This window comes from Sitophilus oryzae, unplaced genomic scaffold (genome assembly GCF_002938485.1).
Source record: "Sitophilus oryzae breed Bouriz unplaced genomic scaffold, Soryzae_2.0 scaffold_172_pilon_pilon, whole genome shotgun sequence".
In the NCBI taxonomy this organism is placed as follows: domain Eukaryota; kingdom Metazoa; phylum Arthropoda; class Insecta; order Coleoptera; family Curculionidae; genus Sitophilus; species Sitophilus oryzae.
This window is the reverse complement of record NW_022146424.1, coordinates 8,642,440-8,668,220: the sequence shown is the minus strand read 5'-3', so window position 1 is coordinate 8,668,220 and position 25,781 is coordinate 8,642,440. Positions and strand designations below refer to the sequence as shown.

The 25,781-nt window shown below is 34.2% G+C and overlaps 1 protein-coding gene and 1 long non-coding RNA gene across 2 annotated transcripts in view; one reads left to right on the top strand and one right to left on the bottom strand.

Moving 5' to 3' along the window:
- The window catches only part of LOC115881462 (somatomedin-B and thrombospondin type-1 domain-containing protein), a 461,055-nt gene that overhangs the window by 382,705 nt on the left and 52,569 nt on the right, over window positions 1-25,781 (bottom strand). The gene's annotated exons all lie outside the window — the stretch shown is intronic.
- On the top strand, window positions 23,497-23,882 carry LOC115881465. The gene is made up of 2 exons (XR_004050051.1): window positions 23,497-23,563; window positions 23,801-23,882. It is a non-coding gene; the product is annotated as an uncharacterized LOC115881465 (long non-coding RNA).

Genomic DNA, 25,781 nt, shown 5'->3' with positions numbered 1-25,781 from the left:
TTCCTTGTTGCCACCTTGTTGAAACTTGCCCTTATGCAAGTTTCTATTTGCGCTAGCATGCTTCTTATTAAATTATCAACGTTGTCTTCGGGTATGTTTTCCCATTCTGCTAATGATACATCAATAAGCTGTGCTAGATTTCCTGGATTGTTTCGACGAGCTCTAACCCTTCTTTTGAGCTAGTCACACAAGTGTTCGATAGGGCTTAGATCTGGTGAACCTGCAGGCCAGACCAAAACTATGACACCTTCCGTTTCAAGACATTCTCTAGTCACTCTGCTGGTATGGAGAGGTGCACAATCGTACAAGAAGTTAAAATTATAACCAATTGCTGCTCTCCGAAGATTAACGATTGGGTCTAGCACCAAGTCAACATATCTCCGACCCGTTAAAGTTTATTGAAGTGGTAACAATGGAGTTTGTGCTTCCAGTATAATACCTCCCCAGAACATTATATTTCCTCCTTTATATCTTGGTACAGATTTGGCAGCCTGAAATCCCGCTCGTCTTTCTGCAGCTCTGAGAACCCGAATTCGATGGTTATCTGATCTTAGGCCAATTCTGGTCTCATCCGAAAAAAGAACATTTTGCCAATTCTCAGTTGTCCAGTTTTGATGTTGAAGGTATCAATTTAGCCAGTCAATTTTATTTTGCCGAGGTAACTGTGGGATCCGTAACTCTCTCCTACTATAAAATCCTCGAGCACGAAGCTTTTTTGTTATGGTTTCAATTAAAACGTTCACACTTGTAGCTGCTAGAAGTTGTCTTTGTAGCTCTGGATGAGAAACATTGGGATTTATTCTAGCAATTTGGTCCACACGGCGGTCTTGTTGTTCAGTCAGTGACTCTTTGACCACTTTGTCTGGGCCTATCCTTGTGTGTTCCTAATTCCAAGTACCTTGCATATGTTTTCGATACAACACCCTGGGTAACGCCTACTATCTCTGCTACGCCTCTTTGGAGCATTCCTTGTTCGGCGAGAGCAATAATTCTTCCCCTCTATACATCTGTTAATCCAACATAAGGCATTTTTTTATTTTTTTGAATCGAATGAAAATTACCGGACAATCGTGATTTTACTACTGAACACAAACTACTGACACACACACTACTGAAAATGTCAAAAGTTGACATACAATATGTCGTTCTATTCAGAGTATCATTATCTATCGAACAAAGTAAAAAAATAACGAGGATGGAATTTACAAATTTAAAGTTATAGTCATTTCCGGTGAAACAGGAACTGACCAAAAACAATTGAACATGCCAATCAATCCTAATTTGTGTCAAATACTAATATACCAAATTTTTTATTTGAATAAACAATAAAGGTATAGGGGTGAGAGGCACCCGGTATAGCCCTCAGAGGAACTAAATAAATTGATCTCGGATATAGTGAAGAGTGCCTTAAAATCCTTCAGCTTATGCCCATTGGCGTAACTACAGAGGGGCCCGGGGGTGCCGGCCCCCCCCCACCAGTTACTGCTGGGCACCCCCCGGAGAAATCCTGAATTATGACTCTTGGGTACGTATTAATTTTTATTTGCTTGTGATGCAGTAAAAATGACGTTTTCTAGTTTTGTTTAGTTAATATTATTTTGTTGTGTTCAAAAAATGTGTTATTTTTTTTTAGAAAATTTGTAGGTATTTAAGTAATCTACGGGAACACGGTTTGATAACCAAGTCTATGATATTTATTGATAGAGAAATTCATATAAAAGTTTTATTCAAAAAATGATAGAGATATTCATATAAAAGTTTTATTCAAAAAATGTAAATTATTTTTCATTTAAAAAAAACAAAAGTCCCAGTCCCCCCCTGGGTCAACCCCAGGCCCCCCCAGGCCAACCCCAGCCCCCCAGGCAAACAAAAATTGCTAGTTACGCTAATGCTTATGCCATCCACATATTACATAGTGATCAAAATATATTACCACTTTGTAATGAGCATGTATTCGATGACATCTATAATGGATACATATAAAGTACTACAAAATCGGTTAAATTTTTTATATAAACACATACGTGTTTTATTTATGTGGTTTTAGTCTCATTAGTATCTACAATAAATTAATAATATAGGTAATAATTAATTAACTTAAGAAATTGACAATCGGTAATACAAAAAAAATTATATTAACATTAAAAAATAGGTACTTAAATTGAATTTTGGCTGTTTTCACTTCTTTCTTCTTCTTCTTATCACGCCCTCTCCTGCCGAAGGTTGGCCATCCGAATGGCAATTGTGGCTCTGGAAACTGCAACCCCGAAGATTTCCGCGGACGAGCAGTCGAACCATCTCTTTAAATATTTTAGTCGTGAGTTCTGGCGTATTCCTACTCAGGGACGGCGGAAAGAAAATATTGAGACCGGGTGAGTACCCTATCTGGCGCCCCCCCCTCCTTAACAGTTATTATACTCTCTTTTTCCTTCAGTCCTATACTTTAACTACAAACTAAGCATATTTATGCTACTTTAACAATAAATTTTCACTTAAAGAAACTTCAAAATTCTTCGTTCAATCTTAGTCTGCGATTGTTGTTTCTTCTACACCTGTCTCGAAAGTGACTCACTCCTATAATTATATTTTTGTAGATAAAAAAAAACGAGTTTTGTATGTTAGTATATGACATATATTAGGTTTGATTGACGTATTCAATGGTTTTTAGTCACTTCCTGTTTGACCGAAAATGACTAAAACTTTTGATTTTTAAATGCACCCTGGGTATATTTCTACTTTATTCCAAAAGAAAATTGACATTCTTCAACCAAACCAAACCATTCTGAGTAGAATAGCATATCATATGTCAACTTTTGACATTTTCGCTTAAAAAAATCGTATTTTAAATTTTAATCTATAGTGCCAGGGCTGTGTTAAAAATAAACAAATTATAGGGGGAGAAACTTCTGAGACGCACTCGGTATATAGAGCATAAGAAATGGAATTCCAACTTCGGCAATCTCGTTCTTGTATAAGTGATCTTTGAAAACAGTATTTAATTGCAAGCAGTTGCATTATTTTTTTATTATATTTTATTATTAAGAATTTAAGAAAATTTTCCTTTCTTTTCCACAAACAATTACATATTTAGTGTAGAATCAGTATTATGATCAGACAGTTTTGTCAGCCGCAAAATGAGGTTCAGTCAATGTTTGAGATGCATTTCTTTGTGAGAAATTGTTTTTTGTGTGATGGCTCTAATGAGAAAATTCTACGATTTTGCTACCATTTTCAGTGTATTACTACATATTCAATCCGCAACAATCAAAACCACCAAGAGATTGATATCTTTCCCACTACTATTAATAAATTAATTTAATTAATGAGGCAAACATTTTTAGCAACCACAACAGAAGTTTTTTTTTTTTATAATAAAGCTATCAGGATCCTCTTCACCTTCTTGCGAATGAATATTTGCCGCATATAACTTTAGGGCATATCAGCCATTGATAACAAATAAAGGGTGTGGATAGTAGAAAAAGTGCAATTTTGAGAGGTCAGTCTAAAACTGTTAATTTTGCTGACTCTTGACCCAAAACAGTTTGTTTAGAAATTTATAAAAACGAGAATTATAGAAAGAAGAATTATTTACAAAAAGTTGTTAGCTTTTGAGTTATAAAAATGCCACGAACAAATCCGATTTATGTTTTTTTATTTAATTTTGTTTAATATTCTTCCACGAAAATGAATTCGCAAATCCCAGTTCGAGTAGAATTCAGCACTCAAAAAACTTTTAGAATAGAAGAAATCAAAACTATCCCAAAGCTTTCGTGCTAAGGATTTTTTTGAGCATAATTTCAGTAAACTATAATAGGATACATCTAGGATATAGTAGAGTGTTTATAATGTTTTGTCAGATATTCTTCCCTATGTGGTGTGGTAATAGCTAATGTTTTAATGTGGAAATTGACAGTACCGATTAATTATTGAACTGGATATTCGTTACTATTTGTTTAGATTAGTGTTTTTAAGTATTTTAGTTGCTGTCATGGCGCCCCTCATTTCCGGCGCCCCGGGCGGCCGCCCGGGTCGCCCGGCCCTTCCACCGGCCCTGTTCCTACTGATCTTTTCCCTTGCACTTTTCCCTCTATTATGAGGCGCAGTATTTCGTATCTATCACCTCTCATCACATGACACAGGTATTGCATTTTTCTTTCTTCTGTTTCTGCATGCGCTGGAGTACTTCATCTTTGGTGATCCTTTGTACCCATGAGATTCGCAGCATCCGTCTGTACACATACATTTCGAAAGCTTCTATTCTCATTTCGGTCTGTGAATCCAGTGTCCAGCTCTCACATCCATAGAGTAACACAGAGAAGACGTAGCATCTGGCCATTCGAGTTCTGAGTTCCGCACTGAGGTCTCGTCTTGTAAAAAATGATTTCATCATACTCACGAAGATTTTTCTCGCTTGCTTTTTAGAATTTTTAGAATTTAGAATGAGTGGGAGGGGGGTTAATCACTTCGACCTTACAGATCCATTGTGTCCCCCTTTCTTGAATCATAACTCATCATACAGTCCCAGGGCTTTGATAAAAGCCAGTATCTGAGACGGTTTTATAGAGGGTAGTTCTCCATCTCCAATATCAGTCGTACCAAAATTCATGGCACGAATGGTTGTCGTCTCGGCGCACTCAGTGATGAGGTGTACTGGTGTTTCACCATCTTCCCCACAGAATCTGCATTCGCCGTTTCTTCTTAGTTCTCGCTTGCTTAGTTCTTGAAAATATTTCTCTTTTCGGGTCTCACTGACTATTCCTATCCTAAATACTTTATTGGGGTCACTTGTTCGATTGTTTGTCTCTTGACACGTAGGTTGCAGGGATATCTTGACTTGGAAAACGGTAATTATTTTGATTTGCTGACGGTAATAATTTTGCCGACTTAACTATAGTTATAAGATAACTATAGTGAACTAATTCTTTCCTAACTCTCAAGTTATATTACTCTAAAGTATAATCTAGGTGGTGTAGGAAAGATACGAATAACTCGATAATTTTGCTGCTTTTTTTAATTATGAAAATTACAAAAGAAACAAAAATGTATTCTCGTATAATTGAGGTTCTTTGGTGAGGTTCTTTATGCAAGTATCACATTATCTTCCTAGCAAAAAAGATCAGCTTAAACTGAATTACTGAGGTAAGAATGGGTACAAAAATATCGATAGCCTGAATGTCTTTAAAAAAGGTAATGTATTAATAACATTTTTTTGACATTTTCACTACAATATTTTTAATATATACGAACAATTCTAGCGCTGGTTTTTAAGTAATTTTATAGAGTAACATAGAGAAGACGTAGCATCTGGCCATTCGAGTTCTGAGTTCCATTATATTATATTATTATATTTATGAGTTCTGAGTTATTATTATTTAAATATATTTTTACACTAAAATTCTATTTCTTTATATGGAATTCTGTATATTTTTTATATATAGTAGATTTTTAATATCATAGTCATAATATATACTGAGTCATTTTTAAAACAAGACAATTTTTAGACAGAAAATTTTAAGCTCACACTAAAATGAAAACTGGAAATAATTATACAGGATGAGCCTTAAATAAGTGCAAATAATAACACGCCTATAAAGTTTTTTGTGCACAAAAAATATGAAAATTTGCAAAAAAGATCCAGTGATTCTCAAAATTTAAGTGAAAAATCAGTTTTTTCGCTTTTTTTTTAAATTTATTTGAATAACGGTAAAGAGAAAATGTTTCCTTTATCCTTTTTTACACTTATTTAAGACTTACCCTGTATAATTCGAATTTCACTCACAGAATTTAATTAGGGATCAGAATTATTAGTGTTTGAATAATATCATATCAATATATTTGGAAGTGAACCGCAGGTTAAGATACTATTTAAAACATAATCGATAGTTTATATATCGATACCATTTACACCTCCCTAACGAAAAGGGTCTAAAATATAATCCCGAACTCCCTCTCGTGCAACGTTGCAAAACTAATTAGCACCGCTGTTTCGTTTTAAGTTAATGAAAGTTAATTTAACTCGTTTAGTGCGAGTTGTAAATCAAGTTAGTGTCGAGATAAGGGGGCGGGGCAGGTGACGTCACATGAGACCTTGAGTTATGGAAGGTCTTTTTTTATCACTTTCGGTTAACTCATTTGCTCTAAAATTCAAATTCAATCTGAGACAAGATGCTTTTGCCAAATAGTTTCTTTGTAAAAATAAATTGTCTTAGAATCGTAGTGTACGATAAAAAAACGGCGTCATAGTGACCTTTGAAATTGACTATTTACATTGAACGTTTACAAAATGTGAGTCGTGCATTTTTAGACGATAAATGTGTTTTTTCGTAAATCTCATCATGATCGTACTGTATGATAAAAAACCGTGTCATAATGATCTTTGAAAATGAATGTTTACAAAATATGATTCTTGAATTTTTAAACAAAAAATATATATTAAGGAAGCGGCTACTTGTATACGAGAGAAAATTGCTGATAGACCAATAGGGGATATAGTGATATACTCTGACAGCTTGGCCGCTTTAAGAAGCATCGCCATGCAATCAGTGAGATCGAAAACTGTGATGGAATTCCAAGAAGCACTGTCCTGGCTGCGTCGGGGCGGGGCTACTCTGTGCTCTGTGGTGGGTGTCAGGCCACAGCAATGTGGTGGGCAATCAGGAAGCAGACAGACTAGCCAAAGACGGGGCCAGGGGAGAGGCCGTGGCAGATGACTCACCACTTGTGACGATCATCACACAAAAGGAAGCTATAGGAACTTCCATCAAGGCCAAGCAGCAAGAGACGTGGCAACACCGTGAGGACTGCGCTACAGCTCGAAGACTATAGCCAGTGGTAGATAGCAAAAAGACAAAACACCTACTAGAGCACAAAAAGGACCTAGTACGCATAATTGTAGGTGTCGTCACTGGAAACTGTCCCACAGGGGTAAACCTCGTGAGATGGGAAGTTTCCAACGACGACTACTGCTGAGAATGCAGAGAGGAAGAAGAAACCATAGAGCACCTGCTGTGCCACTGTCCGGCACTGGAATACCGACGCTTTAAAACTTTAGGGCAAGGTTTTTTGGAGGGACTAGAGGAAGCAGCAGAAGCCATCGGGAACTTTGCAAAGAGCTGGAAGTGCTTTAACGCAAAGAAAGAATGAGAGGAAGGTTTGGTACAACAATAACAGGGGTATCGCAATGGGCCCAAGGCCTCCGAGTGAGAGATCAAACATGATCCCAAACCCCAGCAACCTAACCTAACCTAATCTAAACAAAAAATATGTTTTTTTTTGCACACAACTCATCATGGTAGACGTTAGAAACCATCAAATTTATCTCTCCTATGTTTAACTCGATTATATTTTAAAACAAAAAAAATTCACAGTCCTTTACAAAGATGCAACCGGGGGGGCATTGAAAATGATGAATAAAAACGTAAAAATATGATTAGCGTTAATATGAGTGTGTTACATACATATGTTTAAATAACGAATATTATGGATGAATGTTAAATAACGAAGTTTATGGCGCTCTTCTGTGACGGCTTTTTATGTCTTAATAATTATATATAGGGTGTTTTAGAACTCGAACCAAAGTCGAAATTTTGCAAAATATCAAAAAAGAAAATCTCTCGAAAATAATAAATAGTAAAATGACATTTACCCTCTATGGATAGAACCCTACCTATGGCCCCATATAAACTGTATACTAAAATAAATAGCTTTGACATATAATTGTCGTTTTTCTTGATATACTCCCCTGATTTTATTTTATTTTTCCAGAGCACTAATACTCTCTTTATGTTATTTTTTATTCCTAGAAGGATGATTTGAAGAAAAAATATTTCGTTCATATTATTGATGTCACTAAATAAACCCTTGTATAATATGTTATACTTCTAGATGTTATAGTAATGCATTTTCGTACAGCAAACTTTCATTCCCTATTCTACTCCCTAAGGGTACGAATTTCATAAATTCCTATGTCCAAATAATTAACTCATGTTTTTTAAATGATCCTTTGTGCAAATTTTTATATGTATAATCCAGAGGTCACGAAGGTTTATATAATTTTTTACTAACTTTACCCATTTGGTTGATGAATTTCAAAAATCTCTTCTTATTCTTCTTTCTGTAGAATTTCATTCTTCTAGTAAATGATTTTCATACAACAAATTGTTCGACATAATTTTACACTCTAAGAGGATGAATTTTCTAAATCGCTTTGCATAATTAATTCACTAATCACTAATGTCCTGTAAACGAACCTTTGTGCTAATATTGATGTATCTAAAGCTAGTGGTATGAACTGACCCCTAAAATATCTAAAAACTTGATATATAATCTCTATAATTTAACTGACACACCATTGACAATGACAAATAATTGATTTCTGGAGGTATTTTGTGTAGGTGTTTTTCAGGTATGTTTTAATATTTATTCGTTTTACATACATAAATACCGATTAAACGATATAATAATACTTCATAACAAATCTAGACATATATACCTTTCATTTAAAAAAAGAATCATCAAGATTGGTGAGGCGGTTACGGCGGGATGGATGTAAAAAAAAACCCTTTGAGCTTTTATATATGTATCCCTCTTCGGTGTCACAAGCTGAATTTTTCGTGTGAAAAGTACGTGATATGGGGACCCTTATTCCAAAAAGTAGTACAAAATTAGACCGGGAAAAAGGGCACTATCATCAAAATCGATATATTAATACCACCATATAGAAAAACAAATACTTATTTTTTGATCCAGTACAAAATAAAGTCTTCGTACGGAGTAATTTTTATAATTATTTACAAAAAACATTTCCATTAGCGCTTATGACCGAAAAAAAACTTAAAACATGAATAACTCATTTCAATCATGCGAAAATTTGGTTTAAAAATGGACTTTTTAAATATAACTTTCATTTAACGAAAAACGAAGGCCTAAATGAAAAAAAGAAACAATTTATAAGTTTCGCTTATGTCTTGACAAGGTAACAAAGCAAACCCCATATTTTTTTTTGCTTTTAAACTAATAAAGATATATCAATAAACAATTAGCGATGTCCGACTGCCGCCGCCGCGCCGAGATTTCCTATACGTATACGCGTGATGACGTCATGGTGTGGCAAATGTAGCATTTTAATTCGATTTGGGCTCCCTTATATAGGATAACAGAAACATTTTCAATGTTAAAAACTTGAACGTTAAGAGTTACATAGAAAATGGAAAAAAGGGATATAACGGGTGAAAGCAAAAACGGATTACTGTATGAATAATAACCACGTCAAGTCGGACACTCTGATTAATCACCAGATAAACATTATTATTTGAGAGGGTTAACTTGAATAGAAACACAGTGAAATGTAGGTACATGTTCTGATAAAAAAATAAATAGAGTGGAAAAAGCTGAAATAATGCAGATGTGAAAAAAGTTTTACTTAATTTTATTTTATTCCATTTTAATATTCATTGTGTGTATAAAATTATGTTCGAAAATATATTTTCACGAGTAATAAGATAAAGAATTTAAATTATATATTTCAGGGAAATCTTTTCGAGCTTATGAATATTATCAAAATTATCAAAAACCAGGGATAATTTTTAAAAAGGATTTGTATATTAATGTCTAGCTGTAGCTCTCTATAGAGCAAAAAAGACTTTAATCTCATTTTAAGGTCCACCGACAAAATGATACTTATAGCAAAATAAAAACACTAAATCACCACAATACACCAAAACACTTTTACTTTTACACTGGACGCGCGTTTCGCTAACCATGTTAGCATCATCAGCAGATGATTATAAACTAAAGTTTATAATCATCGTTTATAAGAGTACCAAATTAAAGTTTATAATCATCATTTATAAGAGTTTATAATCATCTGCTGATGATGCTAACATGGTTAGCGAAACGCGCGTCCAGTGTGAAAGTAAAAGTGTTTTGGTGTATTGTGGTGATTTAGTGTTTTTATTTTGCTGTGTAACACCAAAGGTTCCAACCCTCAACTGTGATACTTATAGCATTTTTTGATTACTTTGGTTTCACTCCTTTTTTTATTTTTTCTGTGAATAAAAATTTTACAGAAATTTTATTAAAAATGGCAACATTGCCTTTGCTTCTGTCTCTGTCTCATAGTACCAAATTTACAATTTGGTACTATGAGAGTTTGAAATTCAGTGCTTAATCCGCTTTTTTCTTATTTAAAATATTCACGTATGTATTATTACGTAGTTGCGCATATTTAGAGTTACACTTCTTACTAACAGCTTTTAAATTGATGGATTTGAATTACATGTTTGAAAAAGTGTAGTTTGAAATGTTAAAAAAGTAATAAAAATTAATAAATAATTTGACTCATACAACATTCACGAAATTTGTATTAAAATCACCGTCTGTCCGTCTTACCGTCTGAGGACTTCATTCGGGTACCTTTAGCCAAGTTTGGTTCAAGTCGATCCATAATTAAGAAAAATCTTCATGATTTCGTTCATTTAGAGGTATCCGTTCAAAACGTCAAGGGCGTTATCCTATAGCCTGTACCCAATTATGCCGAAATCGACCCACAGTTTTCTTCAATATATTAAATCCTTACTCCCACCCTGATGAAGATGTAAACGAAACGTCGTATCCAACTTTTGAAGGTGGAACCGTGTGCACTGTCGCTCACATAGCCTACCCACCAAATTTGGTCACAATCGGACGACATCAACTTCTGACGTTTCTTACGTCAAAACTAACTGTCACAGTACGACAGTGACACGTGTCGTACACGGTCAAGTTGGCCTTACTCCAATCTATCGACATACCAAATTTTGTTTAAATCGGACGATTTTTTCTAAGCAGTAGGCTGTCCTTTTTTACTTTTCCTCTCGCGTATCGTATCGCGTGACGTGTCATGGCCTTGAATTTTTGCCAGCGCGCGTAAAAAAGATTCACTTCAATAATTAAAAATCTGTTTAAGCTTGTGCCAATAAAGTCCTTTCATACGATACCCCACATGACACTGTTAAATCAATTCACAATTTGGACCGTTCCTTGTCCAAAAAGACCCTGTTTTGTGATTTAATTCGATTAACGATTTTTAGATTTTTCTCTTATGTATAAGCTAGTTCACGAATAAATCAAAATATCTTCAAAAAGGTTTGATCACCCATACAATTATGACCGCGCATACCGTTGCTTAACCTCGATTATTGATTACGTACTATATAAAATAAAGAACGTATTTTTTAAGATTTAATTACAAATGTATAGTTTTCAGATTTTTCCCTATACTTGTAGTATAAAGATTGATTCTCACTATACCTGCCATATCAGCGCGGTATACAGGGTGGTCCGAACTGTATTCCGGAAACTTTGGCAGCATATTCTGCAGATTATAAGTAAAAAAGTTCGTATAAATGTATGTCCTAAATTGCTTAGTTTCGGAGATACAGGGATCCATGATATAGTAAACGCCACGAATATTTGAGAGTGATTCATCGGTCGCTACCATGTGAACTAATCTGTTCAAGGTCATATAAAACTTAATTCCAGTGCCGTGGTGTTTCATATTTGGTTTGGTTTGGTTTGGTTTGGTTGTGAAGAAACGCGATATAGTATCGTCTTTGTCAATCACGCTAACATTTTAGAATAAATAGGAGGAGCGCAGGCAGATGATTAGACCGGACCTTTAAAAACCTACGTCTGCGGTAAAAATTTACGTTTTTAATGTAAAAAATGATAGCGCGCGTGTCGATTCTAACTTCATCAAGCGATGAATCACTCCCGAACATTGGCGTTTACTATACCAAATAATTTCTGAAGTAACGTCAATATTTGGATGAAAATTGGTTTCTGGGAATTTTTTGACATGAGAAATTTAATTTTGATGTCAACATGCCTCTTACTTGTAGAGGGCGCCACCTACATATTTTTTAACCGGTTTGAAAAGTAATAACTTTTCGTCCGTACCTGTATAAAACTACTGAGTAAAAAAATATACATTTACGAGTTTTTTACGTAAAAAAGGTCTATTGGTAAAAATCGCTACGAGTAATGGTTCTCGAGATATTTGAAATCGAAATTATCAATACCTGCCATTTATTGACATTATTGACATAAATTAAACATGTTAACTAAATAGTCTAATCTAATGACTGAAATCATAAATTTGAAATGTTTTTGTGCCAAAAAGTATTTTATCATCATGAAAAAGAACATCAACTACTTGTCAACAACCCTAGCTGAAACGTAGCGTCATAATAATATATTTACTCTCGCGGCCTAATTCTCCAGTTACCTTTCTATATCAATGTCGATTATAAAAAATAGCTGGATCACCGATCCAGAAGCCATCCATCTGTCGCTAGCGGCGCACAGTGACGGCAGTAATCTATGATAATGCATCAACATAGTCCCGGCCATAGATCAAAATGTTTGTCCGTTGTCGATATCAGATCGTCATTAAACCGAACGCGAGAGTAAATATGGCCGACTAACGTCATTTGTCGTTTTAGTATTAGGTTGTTCGTGTAAAGTATATGTCAATTGTCGAAGCCAGGTTCTCTAATTCCAATATATTCAACGCTATACTCTGTTTCTTTATTACTCAAAAAAAGTTAACTATGGATGGGTTTATATCAGGGGCGGCTCGTAGCACTGGAAGATGGTGAGGCGCATTAGAAGAGAATTTTTATTAGTATGTATATAGGGTGACCATTAGTACGAGGAAGTCCAATATCTTCGTAGTTGACAAATATATGAAAAAAAGTTCTATATAAAAAAGTGCATATCCTAAAGAAATATTTTCTTTAAAATTGCAATCGCATTACCATTTTTCTGTACAGAATTGGGTTCAGCATAAAATTCAGCATACATCACACTATTGATTTATTTGAAGCACTATATATGCGGGATTTCTATGATAATTCATATTTGAAAATTTTCATTTTTTAAAAAGTGGTAAAAACCTGGAGTGAATTTAACTTATTGATATATTATTGCTTAAGTATGTATATAGCGAGGTATGTAGAACAAAAGAAGAAATCCGAGAAAAATTTACATTATTTTATACAGGGATTTTTTTATGGCACTGCCAACATTGCAATATTATAATGCTATATCTCAATTTTTTTAAATGCAATACACACTGTATATTATTTTTAGTATTTTAGATAACTACAGACTTAAAAAGCGCACATTTTTATATTTAAAATATTTCTAAATTTTTAGCAGTTGCCTTATGTAATATAATTCGCAGTATTATACCGTATGATCGAATAAAAACGGCGTCAGCGATGGCTATGAAATGAAGATCGCTGTCATTTTATATGTAAAATTATATGGGAAATGTCATCGATCGTCATTTTCAAGCCAACTGGACGCCGTTTTTTTTTCGATCATACGGTACCTATTACATAGGGCTATTGCAACAGTAAATTTTTATCAAAGCGACCACAGGATATTTTGTCTCATATTTTACTCTGTATGGTAAAATTTTGTTTTTCTTCACATCCTATAAAAATAAAACAAAATGAAATCTCTGTAACAGGTTGCTTTACTTTTTGACTATACAAGTACACAATTTATCTAGAATTGATTCGAATTCGAAAAACTTTACCTGGGGAAGTCCTCTGATGATGCATGGTCCCTCTAAATCATCATATCAATCAACAAGTCACTGCCCACTTTTTAGGTATTTACTTAATACGTTGTAATCAGTAAGACGAGTAATTAAATATGCAATTCACATTAAAAAAAAGTATATATTAATCAATTAGAGACAAAACAGTGCAATAACCGGCACAGTTAATTCAAACTGTGATTCAAACTAATACAAATTCCCAAATAATGCAATTCTGCATTTTCAGCCTGTCGCCTAAAATCTCTCGGGCTGATCGGGAAGTGATACATATTTTTAACGAACGGCTTTTAAGGTTTAAATTTACATTTGAGGCTCGCCTCAATACGGTCTTTTTTACGCGCTACTACTCCATACATTTTATCTCTTCAACTAAAGGTTTTGCCTTATGCTTTTTCTTTTCATTCTATAGATTTAAGATTCTAGTGAACGCTGTCGCTCCGTCAATGCGATATACCACAATACGTTAGACAAGGAAAGGCGAGAGGCAAACCTCTGCACATATACTTCTTAAAGAACAAATGAGATGGATATATATATCGTCGAGTTTGTCGCATATGGGAAAGGAAGCGCGTTTAAAGGAATACCATCGACGTAATTTATTGTAGAATGACGGATAAAAAATACAATTATTATTGATGCAAATAGGGAAAAAAAATAAAATTGTGATTAAAGATGTATCGATTAATACGTGTAATTCTTCAAATGTATTGGTGAGGCGCTGCCTCATCTGCCTCATAGGACAAGCCGCCCCTGGTTTATATATTATTCCGTCATGCGTCCCTCTTGTTGTTTTTGACCGATTTTATTGGTGTATTTAAAAAATGATAGATCATATTTCAATATTATTGGAGTGACGGAACGATGAACGATACACAGACGCAGATGCGTATGAATTCAAATTAAGATTTTTGAGGCCTGTCAAACTCTTGCCAAATTATAGGTTATAATTTGTGTCAAATTATGTCAAATACCTAATTGTGAATTACTTTTATATTTTGGTTCGTGTTATTAGTTGTGTGTTTTGCGTTTTTTGAAATCAGGACTGTTCGGGTTCGGTGTTTACTATTCGAGTCGCCCTCAGGATTCGGGTAAAGCGGGTTTGGTTTGGCGGGTTGGCTGAAGGAAATATACGAAGGAATTTGTTCCCTAAAATATTTTGATTTAAAGAAAATATATAAAAGTGGGCAACGCTATGCCGGTCAAGCTTAATCACGTGACTAAAAGTTTATTTGATATGAACTATATTTATCTTACAGTAAAAAGTAAAATACATTTTTTTTTCTCTACAAAAAAAAATAATAAACTCTATAAATATAAAGTAGAATGAACCAGTTATTAAAGATACAGAGACCTTATTTTGATTGGAACAATGACGTTAAACTAAATATTTTACTTTCTAGAACTTCGTAGAACTTTTTCCTCCATGTATTTTATACGGTTTGAAAAGTTACAACTTGGAACTGAACGACTACGTGACGCTATAGTTTTAGTTTTGCCTCTTTCCCACAGAGTCAAACTTCTTGTTCTCAACTTTATGTAAAAATCCGTTGTAATTTAATAGCTATGGAGAATGGAGACTGTATTTTAACCGGTTAATGGACGGTCCATTAATTTTCGATTATAATCCGGGAACTTTAATAATTGCAAAACCATTTTCGGTGCAGTTTCAACTAGTACGACGGAAACGATTTTGTGATACACGTTGAAGTTGGGGAACGATTTGAAAAGTTTTCGCCCTAAACAAAAGACACAGTCAGACATTGTCCCTATCCACAGAATACAATTGACGTTAGAAATAACTGTTTACATAGACATAGACTTCCTTTTTTTCACGAATTATAATGTTTATAATGTATTTGATGTCTTGGTTTTAGTCTTTAAAAATAAATAAATGCCTTTATTGTGAAAAAAATTTTACAATTTGTAAACAAACAAACAAACAAAAGAGAATATAAAACATTATTACTTAACTAAATATGAATGACCTCTAGATAAATTTACCTCGATGTCATTGGTAAATATAAGTAATAGCAAACATTAGACCAGTGTTTACAAGATCAAATTCGATTATCAAAATATAAAGGTACATTCAGACTGAGAGCGTCGAGCGTCGCGTCGCGTTTGAATTGAACTCTCCATTGAACTCGAACCCCGACGCTCAGCGGACGCTAGCGCAACGCCAAACGCGACGCTGTCTGCCTGGACGGTCTAATTTAAGTTAAGTGAATTGATTCCATTTCGACACGCGGACGCAACGCAAACGCGACGCGACGCTCGACGCTCTCAGCCTGAATGTACCTTAAAGTCATTTACGGCGTAGAAAGCCTTGTCTAGTAAATAAAATTTCAATGCTTTGCGAAATGAAGAAAATTATGTTATGGATGATTTCAAATGGCAGGTGATTGTGCATTCTTTTCCAGTTGTATAATATTGAACTTTTAACTAACTCTGAGCGTGGGTAGGTAGATAAAGATCTTGCTCCGCGTTCCTGAGTGGATAAGTGTGAGATGGCCTTTCTTGAGAAGCTGATACATGCTTACGTATCAGGCAAACGAATTCAAATATAAATAAGGAAGGAAGAGTTAATATTTTTAATTTTTTAAAAAAGTCCTGGCAATGAGTTGTGGCAGTGAATATCAAACAGCTCTCTTCTGGAGCTTGAAAATGCGGTCAAATTGAGTCGCACAACACGTACCCCAGAATGGAAGGGCATATCTGAGGTGCGACTCAAAAAGTACATAATAAACAGTTCTAGCCACTGACAAGTTAAGCTCCTTAGAAACAGATCTTAATGCAAAACAAGCAGAGCTTATTTTTTTCGACAAAGCGTCGATATGCACGTTCCATTTCAGAAAATTGTCTACAACAAGCCATAAGAATTTTACAGATTTTACGTCGTTAATGGTGGTGTTGTTAAGTACAAAAGGCTGCAGCGAGTTTTTATACGACAAAGCTTTAGTTTTAGAAATGTTGAGACTCAGGAGGTTCGAATCGCACCAAGATTTAATGGTGATTAAGTCATTTGATATAATCCTATGAAGTGCTGTGACGTCCTTGTTACTCCAAGTGAAGCTAGTGTCGCCCGCAAAAAGACATATGACATTTACCACTGATGTTTATGTTAGCAATGTCGTTAATAAAAAGAAGAAACAAAATATGGCCTAATACTGAGTCTTGTGGTACTCCACTTTCTATTGACTTGCTAGAAGACAACGTGGTATCCACCCTCACAAGTTGACTTCTAATGCTCAGATACGACTTAAACCATTCGAGAGATGTTCCCCTGAACCCATAGTGCTGCAGTATATTATTTTAGTGAATTCTTTTTCAAATTTCCTATTTTTAATACTTATCAATGTTACTTTTTTCAATACTATACAATGTTATATCTGTGTAATGTATCTTAAAGTTGTCACTTGTCAATAATAATATGTACTATGTATTATGTTCTAGTGGAGCGATTTTGATTATTTTTTAAACATGTGTAGCTAAATTATTTGACTTGTTAGTACCTCTTTCTAAATTGAAGCTAAAAATGAAGTTCCCAGATGTTAATCATGGGAACACAAAAGGGAACAAACGTCTTGGTATTTTGTTGAAAGTTTGGAACAACCTGTGGAATATGTTAAAAAAGCAAGGAATTTGAAAATCATTTTATGCATCTAGGTATCTTTTCTCCATAGTTTATTAATTGGATCATCTTAATTTATTATTTTTGGAGCGTCGCTTTTCAAGAAAGCACTAATATTTATTCGTAATTTTTACATTAAAATCATGCCTTTGCTTTTGGTCTCAGTCAACAGACCTATGAAATAGTGTTTATGATCTATGTAATATCACTGTTATTGAAAATCATATTATTATTGCCTGTTGGCTGTTCGGGAGTTACTCTAGCAGAGATAGTCTAGAAGTTGTACCGCTATAGGTTCTTTAAGTGAAGATGATAAAGATCAAAATTAAGTCGCTAACAGATTTAGGTGTGCCACAAAAAATATAGTGCAGTCGCAAGTTCATAATTTCGTCGAGGAACTGTAATTTTGGAGTACTGTAATTTTGGAGTTACGATTTTTTTTAATTTTTAACCCCCTCCTATACCCCCTTACCAATCCCCCACCCCCACCAAAAACTAATGGCCAGATTCTCGGGTGCCACAGTATTTTTGTGCCAAATTTGGTTAAAATCGGTTCAGCGGTTTTTGAGTTATCGTGTTACAGACGGGCAGGCAGACACCACGAGAATATTTTGTATTTAGGTCATTTATGACCCAAATAACTCATTTTGAGTGAAATTAAAAAAACTTTTTTTTTGCCGATCCTATAATAGCCTACCATACCTATTGGTATGGTCGGCTAATAAAGCTATTGAAGTGAACCAAAAAACACAACCAAAAAAGAAACTATCGAGACAGGATGGACTTAGATGATAAAATGATTATTAAATTCCTTACTGTCTTGGCGTATTCTACAGGGTGTTTGAAACTTTAAGCTAAAAATCAACATTTTCTTTTCCCTTGTATAATTGACCAATGGAAACTTTCATTTTTAATTTAGAAAGAAATACCAAAAGTCAAATAATTTAGCTACACATTGTTTTAAAGAATCATCAAAATCGGCCCACTAGATCAAAATATATTAAACTTTAACAAACATCAAAATTATAAGGTGTCTTAAAGAGTCCATTTCACTAGTCGGCTTTTACCGTTTGATGTAAAACTAACTAGGTATTTTTTTTATAAAAATGAAGAAGGAAATTAAAGATAAAGGATTATACTATATCCGTATTGTAGCACATTTTTAGACAACTTCTTTATTTTTAAGATTTTGAGGGTCAAACGCCAACAAAATATTCCTTACGTTTGGACTAAATTTTCTAGAAAATAAGAACACAATTTAAAATTCCGTTACAATACGGAAATAGATTGAAGTTTTGTGATTACATTGATATATAATGTATATGATTTTGTCACAAACTGCTCACTATTTTATGGCAAATGCTGAAGCTCTGCAAACCTTAATCACGTGTGTTTGGAATTTTGGGTGTAACTTAACACTACAGAATCGGACTATTAAAATCGGGCCTCAGGCAGATTTCTGAAATATAATATATATATCCTTCGCCCACACACCCGCTTTAGCCGACCACTGAGAGCGACCCGAAAGTACAGCGTTACAGACTCTTAACTGTATCTACTAACCAAGTTCCCTCTAGACTACTCAGTAAACTTTGCTGGCTAAATTTATTTTTTTAAATCACTACAAGGCAGTTCCATTATGATAACACAAAATTACGGTAAAATTCATGGAACTCGCTACCTATTATACTACATATCGCAGCACAATTTTCACTGTGGGAAATATCGGAACAAAAAAAGTTTTTACCCTCATGTGCCCTTTTTTATTTTATTTTTTTTTCTCTTTTTCCTGCATGTAGTAGGATTAAATGCGAACCTATGTCGTGAATTTTTTATATTTACTGACAAAAATATATGTAGAAATACATTTCGACCAGCTTGTTGTAGCTGTCGGCTAATGCCTGTTCACACGCGAACATAACGAACATTTTTTAGCGGATTTGGATTTTTTTCCTGTCTGTTTTCCGGTTTATTAGAGCTGCTATTTGCAATGTAACGCATTGCGTAGATTATTTTAATCAAAAACTCGATAACACCGTTGATTGAAAGAATTAGAAAGATACGCAACCCAATGGGCAAATTCGTGAAAAGGCTGATTTGATTTCCCCTCACGTCTCAAGTGCTGTATGGTGGAGCCACTACTCTTTCTGCGACCAGTGCATAAAACACTCATTTTATCTAGTTCGGCTCGCGAAAACATATCGAAGACGGTGTGAAACTGAAAACGACAGTGTTGCCGTATTAACATGTGTAATATTTGTAATACATATTGACAAAAATATCTTTGGATGAAAAATCTGCGTTTACGTATTGAAAATTTATTCGTGTTAGAATAAACAACAAATATAAACATTCTTTTATAGGTACGAAATATTTCGTATGATCGAAAAAAGTCGTTTAGCTGGCTTGTAAATGACTACTATTGACATTTACCATAATATTTTACTTAAAACTTTAAAATAACAGCGATCTTTATTTCCAAGCTAACTCTGACGCCGTTCTTTGTTTAATCATATAATATTATATTAAATCGTTTAATGATAGAAAATCCTTATTATTAATGTACTGTACCCAAAATCCGTAAATCTGGAATTAATCCGTAGTCCTGGTAACACTGTCTCGGGCAGCCACCCACTCTGTCGACTAAAAGCAGAACTACGGTACGCATTTATACATTCCGTACATGTATACGTCACCTAGCACAATCCCATTGGTCAAATTTGAGTTTTAAACCAATTAAACTCTCCGAGTGCCATACGCGAGTATGGAATGTAAAGATGCGTATTCACTTGCAACAAAACACCCAAACCACCCAAACGCGCCGCGCATTCCAAACAATCTACAAAACATTTTTCGGGCGCGCTCTGAACGACCTGCAACAAAACATTTTGCGCCGAGCGTTCCACTAGTTTGCGGTGTTCTCTGCGTTCCCACCAGTAATCAGTATTAGTGTGTTTGTCGACATGGAAGCATGCATCTGATATTACCATAGCCGCTGGTGCTTTTTTTAATTATAGAGGCATTAGCGGGTAACAAAAAGGAGAAAAAAAGGAAAGAACGAACAATGTGGGCACCTATATTATTAGCAATTGCCACCCAAGCATCATGCTTCTTTACTTTGTTATAATATGTCCCATTTGTCGGATCCCATAAAATAGGTTGCCTTTCAAACTCATCAATTAAATTAAAAACTTTTCTCTGTTCCACTCCATAGCTAGGCACAGTTTAACTAAAAACCCCACAAACACAACGAACGTTCAAAACGGCCGTATCCAACAACACCGGCCAAAAAATAATTTTTTTGAGCAAATCCAGTTTACCGACAAGCTTCGGAAAATGTTTGGCGACTACACAAACTTGTTACAGCGCGCGCGGCGCGTTTGCTTCGTTCGGAGTGTTTTGTTGCAAGTGAATACCCACCTTAAGACAGTGCCATGCGCACTTACGGAATGTACCTGGTTACTTATGCTATACAAATTATATATGCTTACAGCAGAAAGTAACGCCTGGCTATAGCTAAGCTTCCAAGAGTAGCTGTGGCCCATGACTGAAGCCGTCGCTTCGTGAACGAGAGCTACTTGGTCGGGTTGGTTTGGTTTTGGTTGGAATGCTCTATAACAAAGCGTCAAGAGTAATGTCTAAAATACACCTTTTCTGCTGCAGCATAACTACTAGAAGGCTACTAGCACAGAATATCTAGCTACGCAACAGAAGCCTCGTTACACGTATAAAATTGTAGGTAGCAAAAGGAGACAGGCTTTAAAAGCCCGTCTCCAAATCAGATATTTTGATGTGGTAGTTTCGCTACTACATAATAGAGGGCAATAAATTTAAAAGAAAACAGTTTTCTACAAACAAAATTTAAAAGAATTTTGTGCAGTGTTGCCATTGTGTAATTCATATCGTTATACTTCCTGATAAAGCCTACCTTCAAATTTGCTACATCATTTAAACATATTAAAATACATCAGAGCTGTTTTTTTCACTTTGCCATGTTAGTTGGAATTAAATCTTATGAGCTAAATTACAATCACTTCCTGACGTTTGATTGTATAATTGAATCCTGAATTTTCATTGTAATTCGGCGACAATATAATAAGTATTGTTCTACTATTATGATACCACTTCCTGACGTTCGATTGAGTTCATACCAAGTTCGTTTGAGTTCATACCAATTTGATGACATAGCAATATTAGGTACATGGCGGCAATAGGGCTTAAACTTGGTATACTACGTATTTTCGGTGACATTGTAATATGATGGTACTATGATGCATATCATCTGGTACCATACTATAGTACCATATTATGTACATGGCGTTTGATTGGGCTTAAATTTGGGATACTATGTATCTTCGGTGATATTGTAATATTATGGTACCATGGAGCATAATAAGAGGTACCATAATATAGTACCATATTACGATACCATTTCCTGGCGTTCGATTGGGTTACTTGTTATACTACGTATCTTCGGTTACATTGTAATATGATGGTACTATGATGCATATAAAGTGGTACCTTAATATAGTACCATATTTCAATACCATTTCCCGGCGTTCGATTGAGCTCATATTTGATATATACTTGCGTATTTTGATGACATTGCATTATTATGGTACCATGAAGCATATCAACTGGTACCATAATATAGTACTATATTACGTACATGGCGTTCGATTGGGCTTAAACTTGGGATATTACGTATTTTCGGTGACATTGTAATATGATTCATATAAAGTGGTACCTTAATATAGTACCATATTACGATACCATTTCCTGGCGTTCGATTGGGCTCAAACTTGGTATACTACTTATCTTCGGTTACATTGTAATATGATTGAACTATGATGTATATAAAGTGGTACCTTAATATAGTACCATATTACGATACCATTTCATGGCGTTCGATTGTTCTTAAATTTGGTATACTACGGATCTTCGGTGACATTGCAATATTATGGTACCTTAAAGCATATCGAGTGGTACCATAATATAGTACACTATTATGATATCATTTCCTGGAGTTCGATTGGGCCCAAATTTGGTATACTTGCGTTTCTTTATAAAGAAACAAATCTTTATAATTTTAATTTATTTTACGAATTTTAATTTATTGTTCGATGTCGTGACAGCAACTTTTATGCCGAACTAATATATTATTAATTGTATCTGTGTCACTTTTTAAAATCTACCTAGGTCTATATAAATAACGTGGCAAACGGAAGTAATTTGTTATAGTATTTTTTAGTCAGTTAACATTTTTTGTACTGCATTTTAATAAATTATTTCCATTATTATTAAACTTATATTTCATTACTAACGTTCCAGCATTAATAAATATCACTATCAATCGCCCTGTATATTATTAATTTTAAAGGTAATTAAAGGTATTTTCTTAGTTAACGTTATAAGTTAGTGTATATTAAAAATGTATATGTTTTGTAATAATATACTTAAAACTTTTTAATAGCCAAAGGAATAATTAATATAAGTGTATCTGACAAGAAAAGAAGAATAGAAAGAAACGCATACTGCATTATACACAATAAAGAATGGGATGCCAATTCAAGTCTTTTGAATCTGGCAACTGTGCGTATTTAGCCGATCTATAAGGCCGTCGACGAGCCGTCGATCCAAAACCAAAAGTTCAAAATTTCTAATTATATTCTGATTATGATATTGTCGCGCCATCTAGTATTCTATTTGTGCAATTTTAGCTCTTTCATTTCGAGTATTTTTCTGTTGCGTAGCTAGATATTCTGTGCTACTAGGTACATTCCGTAAGTACATATGGCACTGTTTTCTTACATTCCATACTCGCGTATGGCACTCGGAGTTTAATTAGTTTAAAATTCAAATCTGACTAATGGGATTGTACTAGGTGCCGTATACATGTACGGAATGTATAAATGCCTACGGTACAATATTATTTATTCGCTGCGCTGTAAACGATAATCAGCGCACAGCGGCATAGAGCTAAAACCAGATCTCGGACAGGTTGACTAGCGGCGACGCACAGTGGTCTAAATGTAAAAATTACGGGGACATTAGGTGACAAGTTTGTCTTCACTGAAGATTGATAGTATGTATAATTTTATAAACAGAATAAAGTCCCATCTTACTTGCGTAACAGAGTTTTGTATTTGGTAGATCGGAATAAAAAAGATCGCGATAAAATTGAGGACAAAGTAAACAAAAATATAAATGTTCATTTATATAGAATTTGTTCTCAAGTATCTTGAAGTTCGTTTTGGTAGTTGTGTTGAGATTAGAATATCGTGGTTTGTTTTTTAATTCAGACATGTCTGCTCATTTGTTAGGTAAGTTTAGTTACTTATTTCGAAACACGAATTTTGATATAATTAGTTGTCAAAGAAGTATTTACAATTCTATTAAAGTTGAAAGAATGGAAGGCTCAGAAAAAAAACGACACTTTTCTTCACCGCCAAACTCAATTTATTTTAAAGCTAGTATTTCTGCCTATCGTGTAATAATATACTGAGATGCTGATAGGTGCAGTCTTGTGAAATTTTTATTTTTTTCCTCTGTAGGTACAGTTTCGGGCGTGAGTCGAAAACACTTATTTGAGCTTTTGAATGAAAATGGCTGGATGGGAAGTGCCACTTCTTTAGTTGTGAGGAAAAAGATGGCCGACTTTGTCAAACAACGCATGCCTACTGCTGACGATGATGACCTAACCAACAAAATATCATGGTTTTCAACTCAAATTGCTTTACGTTGGAAAAGGTGCTACCGAAATAAAAAAGACTTTTTAAAGAAACATGTAATTTGGCTTAACGAATATGTTTATAAATCTAAGTGCCAAAGCACCTTTCACCAACATGCAAAAACGCCTTCGCGAAAGAACTCAAGAGAATTTAGTGCGGTTAGTACTAAAACTAAGAGAAGACGTACACAAGAATTGGTTTCCCAATATAGTCCTGCTGAACTTGCATTTGCCACTCAGACTGGATATACAAAAAAAGGAAAGAGAAATGTTGCTTTCGCCATCAAAAAAGCTACGATTTCTAGTCCAGAAGAGTTGGCAAAAATAAAAAATTTAGAAAGTTAAACAACGAGATGCGACATGTAACAAAAAAAGGAATTTATTTATTATTTATTTATTTAAGTATGTACATATTTTTGATTGGAATAAGGCGTTCAATTGGCATGATAAAGATAACATTTTGTAGACCAGTAAATACATTCAGTTAAAATACCCAAGTAACACAATATCATTGTCAACATTGTTTTAAGTTGTAATATTCACTTGTAAATCAACAAATAAAATGACAAAATACCATCTTGTTAATATCCTGATGCGATAAAACAAAATAATATTAGGTACTGTTAATGGTATAGAGCGTCAAAAATAAAAATGGCTGTAACTTTTGATACACATGGTATAAACCATTCACCCCTATATCAAAATGCTGGAAAAAGTACCAGGAATTGAAATCTTAAAAAATATATAGGGTGTTTTATTTAAAAAACTGAAGTTTGGTTTGTAGCACTTTTCTTATACACCCCGTATAATTAAAAATGTTTTAACAAGAAGCCATTCATTATTCCTTATAACATTATTTTAAAATTCTTAATAGCAAACGAGATATTGGACTTTATCGCACTAATTGAACACCCTGTATATAAAATAGGAAGGTAAAAATGTAAAAAATATTTTTGCTGAGTATAATTTTACATAAAAACATTATAGAGAACAATTATTTCCTTTATTTCAAAAACAAAATTGAGTGTCCCCGTAATGTTTCCATTTAGACCAATGTGCGACGGTATGGCCAGCTACATCTCGGACAGGTTTTGTGCCACGAAATCGTCCATAAGGTTGCGCATCTTCTTATTTCTTCAATCAACGATAATGCGTTTAGTAAATTTATTTTAAACAGCTAAAAAATATAATTTTCTACGAAATACACAGTACAGTAATACAAATATGACAAATCTAATTCAAGTCAATATAAATATCTCAAACAGTATACAGGGTGTCCCAGACTGAGCGTGGATTAGAAGTTTCTACAGAACTACAATATCTAGATCGCTGAAAAAAAATTTAAGTACAAGAAACGATTATATCTTTTTATTTACGTATAACCATAAAAAACAATCTTCATTTTTTTGCTTAAAAAATCAATAAAAATATATCAAACCTGAGCTATGCACAAATCAATACTCCGTTTGTAAATCTTCAAAGATTAAATAAAAAATCTCGAAAAGTGTATCGCGAAAACATAATAATAAATACCAAAGCAGGAAGAGAGGAAAGGAATTCGAAAACTTACTATCTCGTGTGTCAATTTATATCAATTTAAAAATCCTCTCATGGTGTAAAAGGCATTGGAACAGAAGATACCTCTCTCTTTCTAGCTTATATACGGTATAAACCTTTCTCTATCTAACAGAGAAAAGTTGAAGTCGAGTTTTTTCAAATTTGCCAGAATAGAATTGGCAATTTTGTATTTTCGTGCGACGAGGATATAGAAGTAAGGTTCTTTACAAAAGAGGGAGTGAGCCAGTTCAAAA